At 45.6% G+C, this 20,532-nt stretch overlaps 1 long non-coding RNA gene across 1 annotated transcript in view; it reads left to right on the forward strand.

Moving 5' to 3' along the window:
- The first annotated feature begins 3,548 nt into the window (after positions 1-3,548).
- Positions 3,549-20,532, forward strand: part of LOC126980888 (uncharacterized) — an 86,135-nt gene continuing 69,151 nt past the window's right edge. The window contains exon 1 of the long non-coding RNA XR_007733641.1: positions 3,549-4,360. This is a non-coding gene — a long non-coding RNA (uncharacterized LOC126980888). The remainder of the gene's footprint in view (positions 4,361-20,532) is intronic.

Consider the following 20,532-nt stretch of genomic DNA (forward strand, 5'->3'; position numbering starts at 1 on the left):
TACCCTGATGTGAGTGAGGGGTGTGGGGAGGAGGGGGGAAGAGAGAGGAGGAGGAGGAGGAGGAGAAGGGGAGGCTCAGATGGCGTACCTTCTATTCAGTGAGCAAGAGTCGAATGATAATGCCCCTCGTAACTTCTGCTAACGGAAAGTCTTACAATCTCATACGATCATTAATTCGTTGAGGAACAGAAACAAAGACGCTGTGCTACTTTTAAAGGCTTGTTCTGGGCTGTGAATGTTGTAGAGGAGATGAAGATGGAGGAGGAGGAGAAAAGGATTGTTTAAAGGCTTGTTCTGGGATGTGAATGTTGTAGAGGAGATGAAGATGGAGAAGGAGGAGGAGGAGAAAAGGATTGATTAAAGGCTTGTTCTGGGATGTGAATGTTGTAGAGGAGATGAAGATGGAGGAGGAGGAGGAGAAAAGGATTGTTTAAAGGCTTGTTCTGGGATGTGAATGCTGTAGAGGAGATGAAGATGGAGGAGGAGGAGAAAAGGATTGTTTAAAGGCTTGTTCTGGGATGTGAATGCTGTAGAGGAGATGAAGATGGAGAGGGAGGAGAAGAAAAGGATTGGCTGAGCATGGGTCGTGTATGTGGATGAGAAAGAGAAAGAGGAGGAGGTAGAAGATAAAGTATAGCAAATAAAATGGAAATTAGTGACGAAAAAACATATTTGGAGAAGGAAAATAATATGGGTAGGAGAAGGAGAAGAAAGAAAAGAAAAAAAGAAGAACAAGAACAAGAATAATAAGGAGAAGGAAACAAGAAATAAAGTGGAAAGAAAAGAAGGAATAGGAAGGAGGAGGCTGAGGATAAGATGAACATTGGCGGAAGATGAAGACGAGGAGGAGGACGAAGAAAAGGAGGAGAAGGAGGAGGACAGAGAAGATGACAACAAAGACAACGAAGAAGATGACTGGAGACCGACATGAAGAAAGAAAGAAAGGAAGGAAGGAAGAAAGGAAGGAAGGAAGGAAGGAAGGAAGGAAGGAAGGAAGGAAGGAAGGAAAGAAGAAGAGACGAGTAGAAATCAGCGAAGCAAAAAAAAATAGGGTTTCGACGAGAGAGAGAGAGAGAGAGAGAGAGAGAGAGAGAGAGAGAGAGAGAGAGAGAGACGCAAGACATGAAGAGTCCACATTTCACACGGTTAAGAGACAACGAAAGTGGTGTAATGTACGTGTGTGTGTGTGTGTGTGTGTGTGTGTGTGTGTGTGTGTGTGTCAAGTGGGGCTGATTTATTTCTTCCATCGCGGTGAGAGAAGTGATGGGAGCAATCTCTCTCTCTCTCTCTCTCTCTCTCTCTCGCTCTCGCTCTCTCTCTCTCAAAAAAGAAAAAAAAGAAAATGAAGTGGATTGGAACAGTGACGGATGAGGAGAGAGAGAGAGAGAGAGAGAGAGAGAGAGAGAGAGAGAGAGAGAGAGAGAGAGAGAGAGAGAAAGGGAAGAAGGAATAAAAAGAGAAGGAAAATGACATATGTAAGGAATGGATAGCGATCGCGTGATTTCCGAGGCTCTCCTTCCTATCAATGTCCTTTTTTCCTCTACCATCACACCCATAAATCACACATATATTACCCGGTGCTTCCCTTTCCTTTCCCTTCCCTTCAAAACATTAATATAGGACTAACGGATGTAAGCTTGGAAGAACAACGTGTAACTGTCTTTTTTATATTATTTTAAGGATTAGTAACGAGTATCCCATAAATCACAAATATAATACCCGGTGCTTCCTTTTCCCTTCCCTTCCCTTCAAAAAATTAATATGACACTAAAAGATTGAGGCTTGAAAGGACAACTTGTAACTGTTTTTCATTTTTATTTTAAGGATTGGAAACGAATATATTTTGGGGGGTTCAGGGAAGATTAGAAACGTGTGTATTAAGCTTGAAAGGACAATGTGTTAGTCTTTTTTATTTTAAGGACTGGAAACGAATATATTTTGGGGGGTTCAGGGAAGATTAGAAACGTGTGTATTTAGCCTGAAAGGACAATGTGTTAGTCTTTTTTATTTTTATTTTAAGGATTGAAAGCGAATATATTTTTGGGGGGGTCGGGGAGGATCAGAAGCGTGTATATTTCCCTTCCTCCTGGTTCTCCCTTCCTCTCCCTTCAAAATAATAATGGAAGCTTGAAAAGACAACGTGTTAGTCTTTTTTATTTTTATTGTAAGGATTAAAAAGAATACATATTTTTTGGGGTGGGCTAATAGCAAGGATTATATGTTACCGTTCCTCCCGGCACTTCCTTCCTTTCCCTTCCCTTCAAGACAACGATATAACAAACACTAAAGGATTGAAACGTGGAAAGTCGCGTTAGGGATTTTTTTTCAGGAGATTAGAAGCAAATATTTTATCCTCATCCTCCAGTTCATTCCTCCCCTTCTTCTACCTCTCTCTCCTTTTCTACTTCTTCTTTCTACGTAAGTCTTGCCCCATCCCACTCTTCCCTCCCTTTCCCTTCATCCTCCACTTCCTCCCCTTCTCATAACCCTCTTTCTCCTTCCTCTTCTTTTTCCTCGTCCTCCTCCTCCTCCTCCTGCACCTTTTCGAGCTCCTCATTTAGCGACCTCCTTTCCTTGGGTTCGTGCGGGCCGCCTCTTCATCAGCCTCTACATCTAATCTTAGCGAGGCCGGGCAGCCGTGAGCGATCCCTGAGGAGGCTGAAGAATGGGGCGCCTGTTTTTCTCTCCCCGGCAGCGTCTTCACACCCTTATTGTCTGCCTGGGGAGAATACTGATGGCGGTCTTGAGGCTAATCATGCTTGTTGGGGTGGTAGTGTGGTGTTTCTCCCTCTCCCTCTCTTTCGCTCTCTCTCTCTCTCTCTCTCTCTCTCTCTCTCTTTCCCCCTCTCTCTCTTTTTCTCTCTCTCACACACAATCATACACACTCACTAACTCATGTTTTTTTTTAGTTTAATTATAGAAAGCATAAAGAATAAGTTTGGTATTTTCAGACGCTTCCTCCGCCGCCTCTCACAACATCAACTATTTTTTTCCAAAGGCAAAAAAGGAGAGCATTCGGGTTCAAATTAGTGTTCTTGTAGGTTCACGGTACAGAAGAAGGGTCAGACTACCACCAGGGTCATAAAACTACACGTGGAAATGCTCAACACTCCTACGAAAGCCTTGTATAATTTATGTTTCTTAGGTTCACGGTACAGAAGAAGGGTCAGACTACCACCAGGGTCATAAAACTACACGTGAAAATGATCAACACTCCCACGAAAGCCTTGTCAAATATATGTTTCTTAGGTTCACGGTACAGAAGAAGAGTCAGACTACCACCAGGGTCATAAAACTACACGTGAAAATGATCAACACTCCCACGAAAGCCTTGTCAAATATATGTTTCTTAGGTTCACGGTACAGAAGAAGGGTCAGACTACCACCAGGGTCAGAAAACTACTCATGGAAATGCTCAACACTCCCACGAAAGCATTGTCAAATATGTGTTTCTTAGGTTCACGGTACAGAAGAAGGGTCAGACTACCACCAGGGTCAGAAAACTACGACTCATGGAAATGCTCAACACTCCTACGAAAGCCTTGTCAAATATGTGTTTCTTAGGTTCACGGTACAGAAGAAGGGTCGGGCTACCACCAGGATCAGAAAACTACACATGGAATTGCTCAACACTTCTACGAAAGCCGTGTGAACTTGGGCGCCGAAATGTATAAGAAAATGGCCGTTTAAGTGTTCCTCGCTCGCCCTGGTGAGAATGCTTACTCGTGTAGTCGGAAACTCATCATAGGCAAGGCAGGTGGTGGGTGAGGGGGGCCGGCAAGGTGGTAGGTGAGGGGGGCGGGTGGGGGGCACGCTTCAACCCGATATTTATTGCTCCCACCAGACCAGGGGAGCGCGGACCCCTTATGTGCTGCGTTATCTCTCCTCCGTCTCTCTTTCCCTCTTCTCTCCGGGTTTCCTCCTTCCCCTTCCCTCCCTTCCTCCTCTACGGGACTATCGCCTTTACCTTACCTTCGAACGTTTAGGTGAATTGATGTTGAGTTCTGTTATCGTGTTCAAGTTGTCTCCTTCCCTTAGTGTTAAACGTTAAAATGATGATGCATAATTTTCTATCGTCTTTTCTTTATTTAGTTTGACATTTATTTAGGAGATTGATTCTGAATACTCGATCGTGTTATATATTTACATTTTTGTCCTTTTTTTTAATTTCCCAACTGTAGTTCTTTAGTATCAAACGTGTTTTTGTGTTGTTTCTGAGTACTCGATCGTTTATATATAGTTTCTCTTCGGCGCGATTTTTGATAAGCCTCTGGTAACCTATTTTCCATTCTTTCCAGGGCAGAGGTCACGTATTTCGCTGGAGAGTGTGTCAACCCTTCAGTCTGACCTGTGATGACTTGTAAGTATTCCTAATTGTGCCTGTTTAAATATTTAGTACATGCATGAGTAATCTTTAAGCATATTCTAAATCAGTAACAAACAAAATATACCACGCATGACTATTTAATACTTTCAAGACTAACACATTTACGACCTATCCTGAATTCGTAACAAACCAAACCTCCGCTAATTCACTGACCGATGGCTAACTTTGAATCTCTTTTGCTGTTTCCCTCTTTCAAGAATAACACATTTACGACCTATCCTCAATCTGTGACAAACCAAACCTCCGCCCAATCCAATGACCAATGGCTACTTTACTATTTCGCTTTTTCAAGAATAACACATTTATGACCTATCCTCAATCCGTGACAAACCTAACCTCCGCCTAATCCAATGACCAATGGCTACTTTACTATTTCCCTCTTTCAAGAATAACACATTTATGACCTATCCTCAATCCGTGACAAACCAAACCTCCGCCTAATCCAATGCACGATGCCAAACTCTGAATCTGAATCCGCGCATCGACACTTCCTCTCACTCTCCCGCCCCTCTTCAGCCCTTCCCTCAACATTTCCCGCGGTCATTTGTATCGTTGGCGACCCCTGCGGGAGTGTGCATGGCCAGCTTTATTGCCCACTTTCCTCCTGCAACGAGCCGAGGGATGGGGGAGTGAGGGTAAGGGTGGGGGAGGGGGAGGTGGATGAGGGTACACACTCCTTGGTCCCGGGAAATGGGTGTGCGTGAGGCTTACGGAAAATGACAACAGGTAATAGGAGCAAGGAGTCCTTACCATTTGTGTCAGTTTGGTTTATTAGGAGGAAGAAAGGAGGTGGAAGAGGTGGTGGTGGTGGTAGGTGAAGATGGTAGAGGTTTTGGTGGAGGAGTTTTTGGTGGTGGTAGGTGGAGATGGTAGAGGTTTTGGTGGTGGAGGTTTTGGTGGTGGAAGTTTTGGTGGTGGTGGTGGAGGAGGAGGAAGGAAGGAGAAAGAGAAAAAAAATAATAGCAACATTAAAAGAAGCATAAGACAAAGAGGAAAAGACCTAAAAGAAGAAAAGGAAGAAGAAAAGAAGAAAAAAAGGAGGAGTAGAAGGAAAAAGAGTGACGAATTAGAAGAAGGAAGAGGGGGAGAAGGACGAGGAGGAGGAGGAATAAGAGGAATGGGTTAACTATATTCCCGAAACCACTGAGTCACTTTTCTGCTCCTCCGCCCACTTCAGAATACCATCTTCCTTCGTATGCGAGTGAGTCTGAGTATGTGCCGCCGCCAATCGTAACATTAATCAGGGATAATTTCGTCCTGAAGGCAGACAGGCATGTACCGTGTGTGCGTGTGTGTGTGTGTGTGTGTGTGTGTGTGTGTGTGTGTGTGTACATGTTTGGCTCCACGCGTCTATAGGATTTTTTAATTTTTTTTTTTACAACAAAGGAGACGGCTCAAGGGCAACTAAGAGTGTAGAAAAAAAAGCCCGCTACTCACCGCTCTCATCGCTTTGTTCTTATATACTCTCCTCTCCGGGCATCATTCGCTCTATTATCGGGGGGTGTTAAGTTAAGAATCATGTAGGTGTGAATTCTGAACGATCGTCGCCATTGTAATTTCGCTGCATCTGCCGGTGTGGGAAAAGAATGCACATACTTGTCCAAATCTATGGATATTTTCTTACTCACACATTAACAACATACGCTCCCCAACCTTTTTTTTTCTTTTTCATTCTAGTTCTCTTTCTTTCTCTTCCCCTCATCACCCACCTCTGTCTACCGCGTGAGAGGAGCACTGCGGGGTCTTGAGGACGTGGCGGCGGGCATTGCATTGAGCTGAGTCACGTCCGCGCCCCGCCAGAGCGCGCGTCGTGCTCAACAGCCGGCCGAGGCGCCTCAGCGGTGCCTTCGCCGGGCGCCTCTCCGCTGGAGTTTTAGTAAAAGTTGAGTGAGAGCGCGGCAGGTCACGTATTTTTGTCTTGAGACGTTTCAGTTGTATACGAGCATTGTCGAGCATTGTCTCAGGAGCAGCTTGTACAATGTGAGTGCGGATGGGGTCGTAGTTTTTCTTCTTTTTAAAGCTGTTTCAGTTGTATTTGAGGATTGTCCTAAAAACAGCTTGTCCTATTAGAAACGGTTATGCTTGTAGAATGTGTATATGTAAAGATATTTCGGTTGTGGCTCCATGTAAATATCGTCTTAGAAGGAGGAACTTGTGATATAGATGTCTGAGTCTTTTGTTTCCTCTGACTCATATGGTTCCCGGTGAAGGCCAGGCACACATCGCCTTCCTCGCCCGGCTCTTCCGTCAGTCCTATCAGAGAGCGCCGCCACAGTGACGCAATTCGTTATTTTCTCCTCTTATTTCGTCGCCGCGTCCTCGTCTCCATTACTCGCCTCGGACTTCTTCCTCTCTGAGTCCTAAAAGGTTGATTTTCCGCCTGCATTCCACCGCCCCTCGACCCGCCGTTCCCTGCAGCTGCGGTACGGATGGTGGTGGTGGTGGTGGTAATGGTGATGTTGAAGATGGGGGTTGTTGAGGTGGTGATGGTGGTAATGGTGGTGGTGTTGAGGGGATCCATTGGGGTGGTGGTAATGGTGATGTTTAGAATGGTGGTTGTTGAGGTGGTGATGGTGGTGGTGGTGGTGTTGAGGGGATCCATTGGGGTGGTGGTAATGGTGATGTTTAGGATGGTGGTTGATGAGGTGGTGATGGTGGTAGTGGTGGTGGGGTGGCTTTTTTTCAGTGTTTGTTTGTTGAGCTTTCGTGTTTGGTTGCGAGAGTATATGAAGCAAATTATATCAAGCGTTTCCGTAACAATGGTTTAGAAGATTGACCTCCCGATTACGTGAATGGGAGTTGCAGTTTCTCTCGAAATGCTTCACAGTAATGCTTAGTGTCGTATTATAAAACATTTCGGCGCCCAAGAACACATATTTGACAAGGCTTTCGTAGGAGCTGTGGGCATTTCCAAGAGTAGTTGTATGACCCTGGTGGTAGTTTGACCCTTCTTCTGTAACATGAACCTGAAGAGACACTCATTAAAACCCGACTGACCCCCTCTTTGACCTTTAGAAATAGCTGATGTGAGAAGCGAAAGTGTCTCACAATACCACCCTTAGTGTCAAGATTGGATCACGTGCACATGAAACAACAACACAAAATGCAATTATCATTTAAAAATATGTATGAAATAAATATCAAAATGTAACAAAAAGTGAACGATGGAATTAAGACACGGTGGTTGCTCTTGCAGTAAAACATCAACATTTTGAAATACAAAAAGCGTTGATCATTAACTTTTGGAGTAAGAAATCACTCCTGAGAGTTGACCTAAACACCAGCAGACATCAGTAGGCTACAAAACAATTCTCTCCACAAATCATGATATCCACATGTGATGCAGAAATGACAAACAAAAATAACATATACCGCATAGGCCTAATGTCTTATTGTTGCCATTCGTGTGCAAAAACATAATCAAAGGAGTAACCACTGAGATGGGCAGAAAACTTCCTGGTCCCGCAATTCCAGTAGAGCGAAATGATAAAAACTTGGTGTGCGGATATCACATTAGAGGAGCCGGGGAGTGTGTGTGTGTGTGTGTGTTGGCCGCCGCAGAGTGCAAGAATATCAATCGGTTTCGTGGGAAGGGTTGTCAGTTGCGTTCTGTGTGAGAAGCTGTGTTTGTAAATCAGTAGAGTATTCAATCAAACACACTTTCTTTCTATGCCTGGCCTCTGGTACTGCCACATAGTATAAGAGTTTGTCATCATCTCACAAAACTATAATTGAGATACTTTTTTGAGTTAGTGTCTCGCTTTTTAGGTAATTTCAGAGATGATTTCCTTGCTGGTGGTCATTTTCTTGCACATCATGACACGTCTGTTTATATGATATGTAATTCCTTATAATTTATCTCTTTATGCCCCTTTATATGTTAGCTCATCATATAAAACCTCAAGTAAATATCAATGACAGAAACATTTGGATCTGTAGATATGATTCGTTTTGTATCATTGCCATGAACTTGTCCCTTTTCGTCATATCCTCAACTTTTTGTTTGGGTAATCTTGGCGGCATTCCGCGCTTCGCCTCCCCTGCATGGCGGCGGGGCGGAGGGTGGCTGGCGGGTGTGTGGGGTGTGTGGGGGAGAGGAGCGGAGGACGTCGTCTCGCGAAACTCTGTCCAGTTTTCGGAAACGGTAATATCGCTCAACTTGACGGCGCAAAGTTGTCTAATTACGCGACGAGGGCAGGCGAGGGGCGGCCGGCGCATTAATTGTTTCGCTGAAGCTCTCGTTCACCCCGGGTCAGCTGCTGCGCCCTCTTTGATGCCGCGTCCAATGCTAGGCTGCTCTTTTTGTCCTTCCTCGGCGCCTGCCTTCCAATAATCCTCTCCTAAGTCTTCTCTCTTTCTCCTTCGTTTGTTTATTTGCTCGACTCCACAAATTATCAAGTCCTTGTATTTTCCAAGCTGAATCATCCCTCTTTAAACCCTAACCTAACCTAACCTAACCTAACCTAACCTAACCTAAACTTACTCTCCGGAAATGCGATTTGTCTTCTCTCTTTCTCCTACGTTTGTTTATTTGCTCGACTCCACAAATTATTAAGCGTTTGTATTTTCAAAGTTGAATTATCCCTCTTTAAACCTTAACCTAACCTAACCTAACCTTACCTAAACTTACTCTCCAGAAATGGGATTTGTCTTCTCTCTTTCTCCTACGTTTGTTTATATGCTCGACTCCACAAATTATTAAGTGTTTGTATTTTCAAAGTTGAATTATCCCTCTTTAAACCCTAACTTAACCTAACCTAACATAAACTTACTGTCCAGAAATGCGATTTATCTAACATTAAAAGCTCGACTCCACAAATTATCAAGTGTTTATATTTTCCAAACCGAATTATCCCTCTTTTAACCCTAACCTAACCTAACCTAACCTAAACTTACTGTCCAGAAATGCGATTTGTCTAACATTTAATGCTCGACTCCACGAATTATCAAGTGTTTGTATTTTCCAAGCCGAATTATTCCTCTTTAAACCTAACCTAACCTAACCTAAACTTACTGTCCAGAAATGCGATTTGTCTAACATTTAATGCTCGACTCCACGAATTATCAAGTGTTTGTATTTTCCAAGCCGAATTATCCCTCTTTAAACCCTAACCTAACCTAACCTAACCTAAAGTTACTGTCCAGAAATGCGATTTGTCAAACATTAAAAACTGTCTCATGTTTAAATTTCAAAGACCAATTGCTTCCTCTTTTAGTGTGAGTCGCCTTTCTTTCCTGTACGTTTGTTTATGGGTTCGGGATTTCAAGTTATCAAGTGTGTATTTTGCAGGTCGAAGTATCCCTCCTTAGAATGACTTTCCAAAAATATGGCTCGTCTAACATTATAAGTCATCACATGTTTAAATTTTCAAGACCAATCGCTTTCTCTTATAGTGTGAGTCGTCTTTCTCCTCCATTCGTTCATGTGCAAGTTGTCAAGTGCCTGTATTTTGCAAGTCGAATTACCTCTCTAAAATTACTGTCCCAAAATACGACTTGTCTAACACTATAAGTCATCACATGTTTAAATTTTCAAGACCAATTACTTCCTCTTATAGTGTGAGTCGTCTTTCTCCTCCATTTGTTCATGTGCAAGTTGTCAAGTGCCTGTATTTTGCAAGTCGAATTACCTCTCTAAAATTGCTGTCCCAAAATACGACTTGTCTGACATTATAAACTCACATGGTTAGATTTCAAAGACCAATTGCTTCCTCTTATAGTGTGTTTCGTCTTTCTCCTCCATTATTCGTGTGCAAGTTGTCAAGTGTCTGTATTTTGCAAATCGAATTACCTCTCTTTGAAACTGCTATCCAGAAATATGGTTTGTTTAACATTGCAAATTGTCACATGGTTAGATTTCAAAGACCAATTGATTTCTCTCATAGCGTGTTTCGTCTTTCATCTCCATTTGTTCGTGTGCAAGTTGTCAAGTGTCTGTATTTTACAAATCGAATTACCTCTCTTTAAAACTGCTATCCAGAAATATGGTTTGTTTAACATTGCAAATTGTCACATGGTTAGATTTCAAAGACCAATTGCTTTATCTTATAGTGTGTTTCGTCTTTCTCTTCCATTATTCGTGTGCAAGTTGTCAAGTGTCTGTATTTTGCAAATCGAATTACCTCTCTTTAAAACTGCTATCCAGAAATATGGTTTGTTTAACATTGCAAATTGTCACATGGTTAGATTTCCAAGACCCAATTCCTTTCCCCAAGAAGTCGTGTGAGTTGATTACAGTAATGCAGCGCCGTTGGAAGGCGAGCATAAATCCCTCGTAACCAGAGCCATTAGACCTGAGCAGCTGGGCGTGTAAACATCCCGACCTTCGACTCCACTTTATATAAATTCCCGGCCACAGTTAATTTTGGGCCAAAAGGTTTAAGGGTCAAGCTCCTGAAGCCGTGCCAGCAGCTGCCCCCAGGAGCTCTTTGGACTGCGATGCTATTGTTGAAAATCTCTTCCATTCTCCATACAATAAATTCCCTCTCATCCGAGATATTGGTTCTTCGAGAGTTTCAAGTCTGCCCAAAGTCCTCGACCCACCTGCTGCCACAACTCAGGGCCGAGGGGCGAGCCGGGGGCGGGCGTATTGGCTCAGAGGAGGGGTGGGAGGAGGAAGAGGCGGAGGAGGAGGAGAAGGAAAAAGAAGAAATGGATAACGAGGAGGAGGTAGAATAAGACGAAGACGAAGAAGAGGGGGAGGATGAGGAGTAAGAGGAGGTTGTGTTGGTGGTGGTAGTGATTATAGTAGTGGATGTTGTGGTGGTGGGGGTAGGACTGGTTTTGATAGTAGTGGTGGTGCTGGTGGAAGTGGTGGAGGAAGACGTATAGAGAAGGAGAAGTCTTCGAAGGATGCAGGAAGAAGAAGGTGGAGAGAAAAAATAAGAGGAAGAGTAAGGAGGAGGAGGATGACGAAGTGTAGGAGAAGGGGGAAGAGAAGGAGGAGGGGAATAATGATGATAAGGAGGAGGAGGAGGACGAGGAAGAGGACGAAGAGGAGAACGAGGAGGAGGACGAGGACGAGGACTAGGACGAGGAGGAGGTAGTGGTGATGGTGGTGGTGGTGGTGATCTTCATGTAATATATTGATGGTACTAAATAGGTCTGTGTATAAAGGAAGACGCCGTTGGTCGCAAAATAATGCTCATGCTTCTTGTGTGCTTTACAATCGATATATTGCGAACACTTGAGAGCAGATCACATGTGGCAGAATCCAGAGCAGCGCACGAAGTATTAAACCTTTGCCACACAGAGGGAGGTTACTGAAGCGTTAGGCGTTGGTGATGTGATGCTTCAGGACTGGTCGAATGTGACGTTCCGGTAGTGACGTTATCAAGAGCGTCACGTCATCTGTCCTCCCGCCATTATCCTTTTCTCTGTTCTAACACGTATTTGCTTTCTCTCATGACTTTCACCTTTTTGTCTACCAGTGAACTCGATATCAGTGGGCTACTATATACTACTATCAATCATGTTAATAATGATAATGATAATGAGATAATAATAATGATGATAATAGTAATAGCAATGATAACAGTGCCTAAAATATGAGTCGTAGTAGGGGTCAGGGACGGGGGCGGCGGGACGGGAGGGTTGGTTGGCTCGGCGCGGCTCAACAGGTCGCCTCGCCGCCCCTCGCCGCAACAACAGACCGCGGATCGACGCTTCGAAGGCCTCCGCCGATAGATTTGCAAACTTTCATATCGGCCGGACCGCTGCGCCGGAAAAGTATTTATTTGACACATTGGAGAGCCGCCGGCCATTGTGATTCCCGGGGATGAGGGAGACTTTGGGCAGAGAGCGAGGGAGAGAGAAAAAAAGACCACACCATCCATTCTTGCGGACCAGCCGGGGATGCGATGTCGCGGCCGTCATACCGTGGAGGCGCAGGACGTGAGTAACCGGTTCTTGCCTCTTCTTCGGGGCTGTAAATCGCGTTCTCGGGGCCGCTCAGCATTCATTCCCGGAGTGGCGGGGAAAGCAGCGAGGGATGATGTGTCTTGCTAACGGCGTCGCCACAATGAGGGGACGTCCTGTGTGTGTGTGTGTGTGTGTGTGTGTGTGTGTGTGTGTGTGTTTGTGTGTGTGTGTCGTCTGCCTTGTCCGTCCCGCCGAGGCTCCGCTAATCGATGGTCGGCAGCGTGGCGGCGCGAGGGCACAGGCGGCAGCAGCAGGAGGACGGTGGCCGAGTGGACTGCGCCGCGTCGGGGTTACTCTCGCGTTTAGATGCGGGTTACATATTTACTTTGACCTAAATAGATGTGTCAGTAGCAGTTATTTTTGGTTACTTTCGTTGGTCAGCGTTCGGATTGGATATTATCTTATACGGTATGGATGTATTTTTCTTTCCCAAGCAGCTGTATCTGTTTGTAACTGTTATTTTTTGTCCCTCGTACGATGTGCTGTTCGGATGTTGGGATGTAATTGTGTTTGTATGTCTAAGTATTGCATGTGTAAGTGTTGTTTTTTGCGAGCTGTGTTTTATTGGGTGTCCGTCTAATACTATATGATTTCGTTGTTCGTGATTGTGCATATGTTTGTGCCTAGTAGCAGTCTATGTGCTTATTTTCTGTTGCTTTTATGTCGTTATAAGGCATAATTTTACATACTTTATTGCTTTTGGTAAATTTTATGGGTGAAGATAACTGAGTGCACTGGGAATCATTGCGTCTTTTTTATTATTTCTAAAAATTTGTTCTTATCAGACGACGTTATTTTTTCAAAGGTTTCTCTTCAACTCAACCTATTCTCATCATGTCTGTGACTTCTTAGGTGTAAAGAAAGCTGACGTTGAATCGTCGTGGCACAACTGAGCTCACTACGTCATTACAACAAATGATTCCACTATTCCAATTATCTGTCACGCCGTCATCATTAGCATTGTTACCGTCCCTGCATTCGAGGACACGACAGACACTTGCAGCCGGCAGAAAGAGGGAGAGCTGGGCGCGCGCTCCTGCACAATAAACTTTATATAGAAAGAACACAAAGCGGAGAAAAGTTCATTAAATGAGACGCGCCTGAAAACATCCGGGCCGGAACAGCCTCTTCTTGTGGTCACGAGGGGCGGCCGGGCAGGTGTGTGTGCTCCCCCTGCCGTGGCCACCTGACCCCCTCACAGTCCCCCCCAGGTCCTCGCTGCCTCCCCCACCCCGAACCTGGCAAACTAAACTAATTGGACGGAGCTGCGGCGCCACGGCCCACGAGAAAAAAACAGTGCAGCCATAGACGTGAACCATCGAAGTGAAAGGAAAATGAAGGAAGGACGAAAAAAGGGGACATTAACTGTCTCACTGAAAGAGGGAAAAAGAAAGAATACTGTAGTTGTTGGCGTTGCAGGTGTGTGTGTGTGTGTGTGTGTGTGTGTGTGTGTGTGTAAGGGCCAACCATAAACACGGGCGCCGGTAAATTACTACGCTTGTTTTCTTATGCAGGCCCTTGGAAAGTAGCCATTTTTAAACCATGCATACCCAGGCACGTCACGTAGGCATTGTAACCTTCCTCCCACACACACACTCACACACGTACACACACACGCACACAGACGCGCACCTCCCCAGCGCCCCCCACCACACTCGTACACACCGCACTTGTTAGAGAAGGAAAATGTACTGGAAGGTGTGTGTAGATGGGGCAAAATGCTAATACAGAGTGCGGTGTTTGAATCTTTTATGAGAGAGAAAAGGAAAATAAGAAAGTATACAAGAGGCCAAGGGTTGTAGCGTATGGGGGGGAAGGGGGGGCAGAGAGAGAGAGAGAGAGAGAGAGAGAGAGAGAGAGAGCAAACGGGGGTACCAGATGTATAAAGATCAATATTCCTTGCAGATGCTCGAGCGGTCTGCGCTTTGCAATGGAAGCTCCCGTTCTCTCTCTCCCCCGAGCGAGAGAGAGAGAGAGAGAGAGAGAGAGAGAGAGAGAGAGAGAGAGAGAGAGAGAGAGAGAGAGAGAGAGAGAGAGAGAGAGATTGTGTGTCAGAGTAAATGTGTAAAAGAGAGAGAGAGAGAGAGAGAGAGAGAGAGAGAGAGAGAGAGAGAGAGAGAGAGAGAGAGAGAGAGAGAGAGAGAGAGATTCACCAGTAGGTACAGAAAATTTAAAGTCGTAGGATGGACATCACACACACACACACACACACACACACACACACACACACACACACACACACACCAAAGAATAAAATAACGTACTGCAAGATAGGAAGAATTCGAAACAGCATCAGAGCGTTAAGGAAAACATTTTACTGCGCCTTCTTGGACACAGAAAAAAAAAACAATAAATAACCGGTGAAAATACAGAGAACAAGCGGTGTCATAATTCCACCGTTTAAACCTCAAGTAAAACAAGAGAGGGAAGGGCCAGGCACGAACGAAAATAAGATAAACGGAGGGAAAACAAGGGAAAAAATGGGAGTCCGAGCAGGAGGAACTGGATTGAGAGGGAGAGAGTGTGAGGGGAGAAAGTGTGTAGCTGAGAGGGGCGCGGACGGGCAGGTGTCATTGCCAGAGGGGAGCCGGTAAAGGGGAGGAGCGGGAAGAAAATGTGAAAGGGGAGAGAGAGAGAGAGAGGCTGTGCTGGCTGGCTTGCTGGGTGACGTGGAGGGGCTGGGAGGCGAGAGCTGGAAGTTGACGCCACAGCTCCCCGCCTGGACGTGTGTTTGTGTGTGTGTGTGTGTGTGTTTGTGTGTGACGAGTGTGTGTATGTGTGAGAAGAAGGGTGTGTGTTGTGTTGTGTTTGGGGGTGTTGTTGTGGTGTGTGTGTGTGTGTGTGTGTGTGTGTGTGTATGAGAGAGAGAGAGAGAGAGAGAGAGAGAGAGAGAAGGGTGTATGTTGTGTGTTGTGTTGTGTTGTGTTTGGGGGAGTTGTTGTGTTCTGTGTGTGTGTGTGTGTGTGTGTGTGTGTGTGTGTACAAAACAAAACAAAGGCTATGAACGAAAACAACAACGAAAGAGAAAGGAATAACGTACGATTTAGAAAGAATAAAAAAAAAGGCTATGATTGTGGAAGTAATGAAGACAGAGGGGTCATTGAGTTAGCCGATAAGGGGATGAAAATTAGGTACAAAAAGCGTAACAAAGTATCTACGAAATATCTACCGGTACCAAATCAATGCTCATAATAACCAATGACACAAGATAACTACAAAAATCCACTTGGTCTTCACTACAAAAAAAAAAAAAAAAAACTCAACATCGTCGATATCGAACCTAACCAACCACGTATTAAACCACTCACTGATTTGGTCCGTTAATCCCTCCCTGTAGTATCTCAGCCTCGTGATTTGATCTAATTTCTCGACCTGTTTCGTGGGCATCAGCAAATTCTCTAATGACACCGGCTGTACCGCAATCAGGAGCGTCGACGTAGATGCTAAATGATAACCTACCCCAAACCCATCATCGTAGCAGCATTTTTCACGTGAAGAAGGGAAGATTTGTGGCCCCGGGAAGTGCTTGTGGCGGCAGCGAGAGCAAGCACCCAGCGTCTGTCATCATGGCGGGAGGAGGAGAAGAAGAAGCAACAGTAAGCTCACCACGGATAGACCAACCAACCGAAATGTTTGTTCTTTCTTGTATTTGTTATTTGTAGTTTGTAGGTTTAGATAGATCAGGTAGCGTTTATCATCAGCGCGGGGGAAGAGAAGCAACAGTAAGCTCACCGCGGATACATCACACCCCCAAATCGAGTGTGTATTTGCTTGTATTTGTGACTTCTAGTTGTTTGTAGGTTTAGATAGATCAAGTAGCGTTTATTATCAGCGCGGGGGAAGAGAAGCAACAGTAAGCTCACCGCGGATACATCACCCCCCTAAAAAAGAGTGTGTATTTTCTTGTATTTGTGATTTCTAGTTGTTTGTAGGTTTAGATAGATCAAGTAGCGTTTATCATCAGCGCGGGGGAAGAGAAGCAAGAGTAAGCTCACCGCGGATACATCACCCCCCTAAAAAAGAGTGTGTATTTGCTTGTATTTGTGATTTCTAGTTTGTATATGTGACCTTTAGTTGTTTGTAGTTGCATCACGACGTAAAGAAAAGCAACAGGAAGCACCCCGCGGATAGCCTAGCCCCTCAATAAGTCTAGTGGTTTGTATGTGTCATTTGTAGTTCTTATTTGCAATCTGTAGTTGTTTGTAGTTTCAGCGATAAAGAGTGGCGTTCACCATGGCGGTAGAAGCAGTAGGAAGCACGCAGTGGATGGCCGAACCCCCCAAAAAGTGTGTAATTGCTATGCCGGGTTGTAATTTTTATGGTAAATGGTATAGGAGAGCAGTTGGGGGAGAAGTGGGGGGAGGCGCGGCCCGACTGGTGGATGGCTGAGAGTCGCGGGGCTGGGGAGGGTCGGGAACGGGGTAGAGGCAGGCAGGGGCGGGCCGGCTCATCGTGGGGGCCTTTCCTCGCCTGGGGCTCCGTGGGATAAGTGGTTTAATGGATGCCCCGGAGCCTTCTTTTCCATATTTCTGTTTGCTCAGACGTCACGGAATAAACAGCCGCCAATGTCTTATATTTATTAAACCTTTTTTTTTGTAGTGTTTTTTTCAAGTGGCTCTTCAGCTTTTTATTTATTTTTTTGTCTGTTTGCCTGTCTTTTTGTCTCTGGGTTTCCATAGACGAGGTAATGATATAGTCTCAATCTCTCAATCTCTCTCTCTCTCTCTCTCTCTCTCTCTCTCTCTCTCTCTCTTCCCATTGGCATATATATATTCAACCACACGTAGCAATCTCCTCGTCCTCCACCTCCCCTCTAAGACAAGTTTAGGCGTCGTGTTCTCTAAGGCAGCGGCAATGATCCAATTCTCAGCGGCCCTGCTCTGGAGTCTCGGCCGCGGGTGACACACTGCTCTGCTCTGCCTTATCTTGTTTCTCACGATCCAGGGGTGATAATCTATAGTGCCGGGTTGCCGTGGCGGTTTGAGTGGTTATTTCTGATTCCCTTCCCAGTTCGAGGCCGTGGAATACGCTACTCTCTCTCTCTCTCTATTGGGGATGTACGCCATGAATGTTACCAACGCGAGATGAAACTGAAGGACCCCAAGTGCTGAACGCTGATTTCGGTGACTCTTGAAAACCTTACATATTGATAGATAGATAGATTGAGAGATAGTCGAACAATTTAAGCCACAGGGACAAAGCAATATAGAACAGGTAGCAACATCACTCGGATATCACACACCCTCCCCTTCCTCCCTTCTCTCCCCCCTCCTCGTTCCCCCTTCTCTTCTACCCTTCTCGTCCTCCTCCTCGTCCTCCTCCTATTCCTCCTTCTTCTCCCCTCCTCTCTTCCTCGCCTTCCCTTCCTCGTCACCCCTCCTTGTCCCCCTTCTCCTCCTCTCTCCTCTTTCCTCTTCTCTTCCTCCTCTTCCTCCTCTTCCCTCTTTTGTCCCCCTCCTCTTCTCCTTCCTCTTCTTCCCCCTTCTCTTCTCTCCTCCTCGTCCCCCTTCCATGCATTCCCTCCTCACCCTTCCCGCCCTTGCCCCCCCTTCACCGCTCTTCCCCCTCCCTCGGTGATGGTGGTACCGCGGCCGCCTCTTCCAGGTCAACTACCTTTGTTTCAGGACACACTGGTGAGTTATGTAACTTTGCCTCGCGATAAATTGCTTTTCTCGTGGAACCCAGAAGCGCCGTTTTGCATGAAAAATTGCCTTATTGCCTTATAAGTCCGCGTGATCAGAGGCGGAATCCTTTGGCTCGCTCGCAACGCTTGTGCCGCCGAAACTTTTGCTGCATCATCTCGGCGAACTTCGGAGGGAAAATGACATTGCCTGAGCGGAGTGATGGGAGTGTTTGCATTGCGGAGGAAGGGAGGGTGAAATTGCTATATGAATTTGTGCATGCGTTCATCACTTGTTGTCAGGCATGGACCGAAAGGACAAGTTTTCAGCCTCTCGCCGGAACAGTATTGGCGGAGAAGAGAACTGTCTGAATGTGTTGCCAGGCATGAACCAAGAAGACTACATTTTCTCAGCCTCTCGCCGGAACAGTATTGGCTGAGAAGAGAACTGTCTGAATTTGTTGCCAGGGATGAACCAAGAAGACTACATTTTCTCAGCCTCTCGCCGGAACAGTATTGGCGGAGAAGAGAACTGTCTGAATTTGTTGCCAGGGATGAACCAAGAAGACTACATTTTCTCAGCCTCTCGCCGGAACAGTATTGGCGGAGAAGAGAACTGTCTGAATTTGTTGCCAGGGATGAACCAAGAAGACTACATGGCCGTATTACTAAACATTTCGTCGGCCGAGTACACACATTTGGCATATCTTTCGTAGGAGTTGTGGGGATTTCCAGTAATAGTTTTATGACCCTGCTGGTAATTTGACCCTTCCTCTGTACCTTGGACCTGAAGAAACAATCATTAGAATCCGATTGATCCCCTCCTTGACCCTTAGGAATAGTTGATGTTACAAGCGAAAGGGTCATTTAATACCGACCTACATTTTCTCAGCCTCTCGCCGGAGCGGTTTAGGAAGAGAATAACTATCTGAATTGTTGCCAGGCATGAACCAGGAAGACTATACAAAATTTTCAACCTCTCGCTGGAACAGTATTGGGCAGAAAAGGACTGTCTGAATTTTTACAAGGGTCTTCTACGTGTGGTCAGGCAGAAACCGAGAATAGGAATTGCAGACTTTAAACTTCATAGATCTGGACTCTTCCTCTCAGAATATAAGAGCATAAGAACCTAAGGAGTCTGCAAGAGGCCGCTGGGTCTACACAAGGCAGCTACTGTGAACCTAACCCCATCTAACATCCATGAACTTATTAGAACAGTATTGCGGAGTTACAAATGTTCAAATGACTGTCTGAATCTAGTTATGTATGCTTGTGAAGGTAAATAAGCAACCGATTATAAGCCTTGTAAACATCCTAGATATTTCCCTGTAGGAGAGCAGCGAGTTCTCGAGGACAAGACTGATGGGGTCCAGAGTTTGAGGGCGAAACGAAAGACATAACAATTTAAAACCCAGTCGATCATCTCCTCCTCGTAGCAAAGAAGTCGACGTTCCAAGGGCGAGACTCAGAGATAGGCCGCAGTGTGAGGGGGAGCGTCGGGGTGTGGTGGTATCGGTGGTGGTGGTTGTGGTTGTGGCGGCGTTTGGTTCCCCTCAGCAAGGCCTTGAACCCGCCCGTCCCGTCTGTCTCTCCGGAGTTTAGGAGCCGCGGTGGCTTTTGTAAAGTCCCGAGGAGGTTTGCGGGAGCTACGCTGAGTTTATTATGCCCTCAGGTGGCGGCGGGGAAACGAGGATGGAGGAGGAGGAGGAAGAAGAGGAAGAAGAAGAGGAGGGGGTGGGTAGGTGGAAGTGGAGGTGGAGGAGGACGAGAGGTAGGAGTGGAAGGAGTAGGATGAGGAGGTGGTGGAAGGATAAGAGGAAGGGGAGGTGAAGAAGGAGGAGGAGGAGGAGGAGGAGGAGGAAGGGAAGGTGGAGAAGGTGGAGGAAGGAAGAGAAATATAAGGAGGAGAGAAAATTGAAAGAAAAGGGAAAAGGAGAGAAAATTGAAAATAAGAGGAAGAAGAAACTTGTTAAAGAGGCCAAGGACGTGAAGCAAAAGAGGAGGAGAAGGAGGAGGAGGAGGAGGAGGAGGGAAGAGAACCGAGTTGCCTGTGTTGTGGGAAGGAGGAGAAGGAGCAGCGGGGGGAGGGGGGGAGGGGAGGGGGGGCACGATGTCTACTTCAGATATTGTTAGGTAGTTGGAATTAATCAATGAACCTCAATTATAGGTCAATGTTTTTCTTTATATGTATTTCCTTGCTTCTAATAATCGAGTCATTCCTCTTGCGCCTCTTTTTTTCCTCCCTTTCCTCCCTTCCTCCTTCCCTTCATCGGTTCCCTCCTCCTCCCTTCTTCCTTTCCTTTTAATCATTCGCTTTTTATTCACTAACCTAATTTTTTTTTTTATGTATTTCTTTACGTCTAATAATCGAGTCATTCTATTTTGCTCCCCTTTCTTTCTTTCCTTCTTTCCTTTCTTTCTCCGTCTCCTCCTCCTCCTCCTCCTTCCCAATTAATTATTAGTTCTTTATTCACTTAGTCTCAGTCTGTCCCTAAGGCTTCCCACAGTTCCTTCGACAGCAGATGATAACAAACTTCCTGGCTTCAAATTAATGGCTTTGTCTCAACCCTTCCCTCCCACGCTCTCCTTTCCTTTCTCTCCCCCT

The sequence above is a fragment of the Eriocheir sinensis genome, chromosome 45 (assembly GCF_024679095.1).
Source record: "Eriocheir sinensis breed Jianghai 21 chromosome 45, ASM2467909v1, whole genome shotgun sequence".
In the NCBI taxonomy this organism is placed as follows: Eukaryota; Metazoa; Arthropoda; class Malacostraca; order Decapoda; family Varunidae; genus Eriocheir; species Eriocheir sinensis.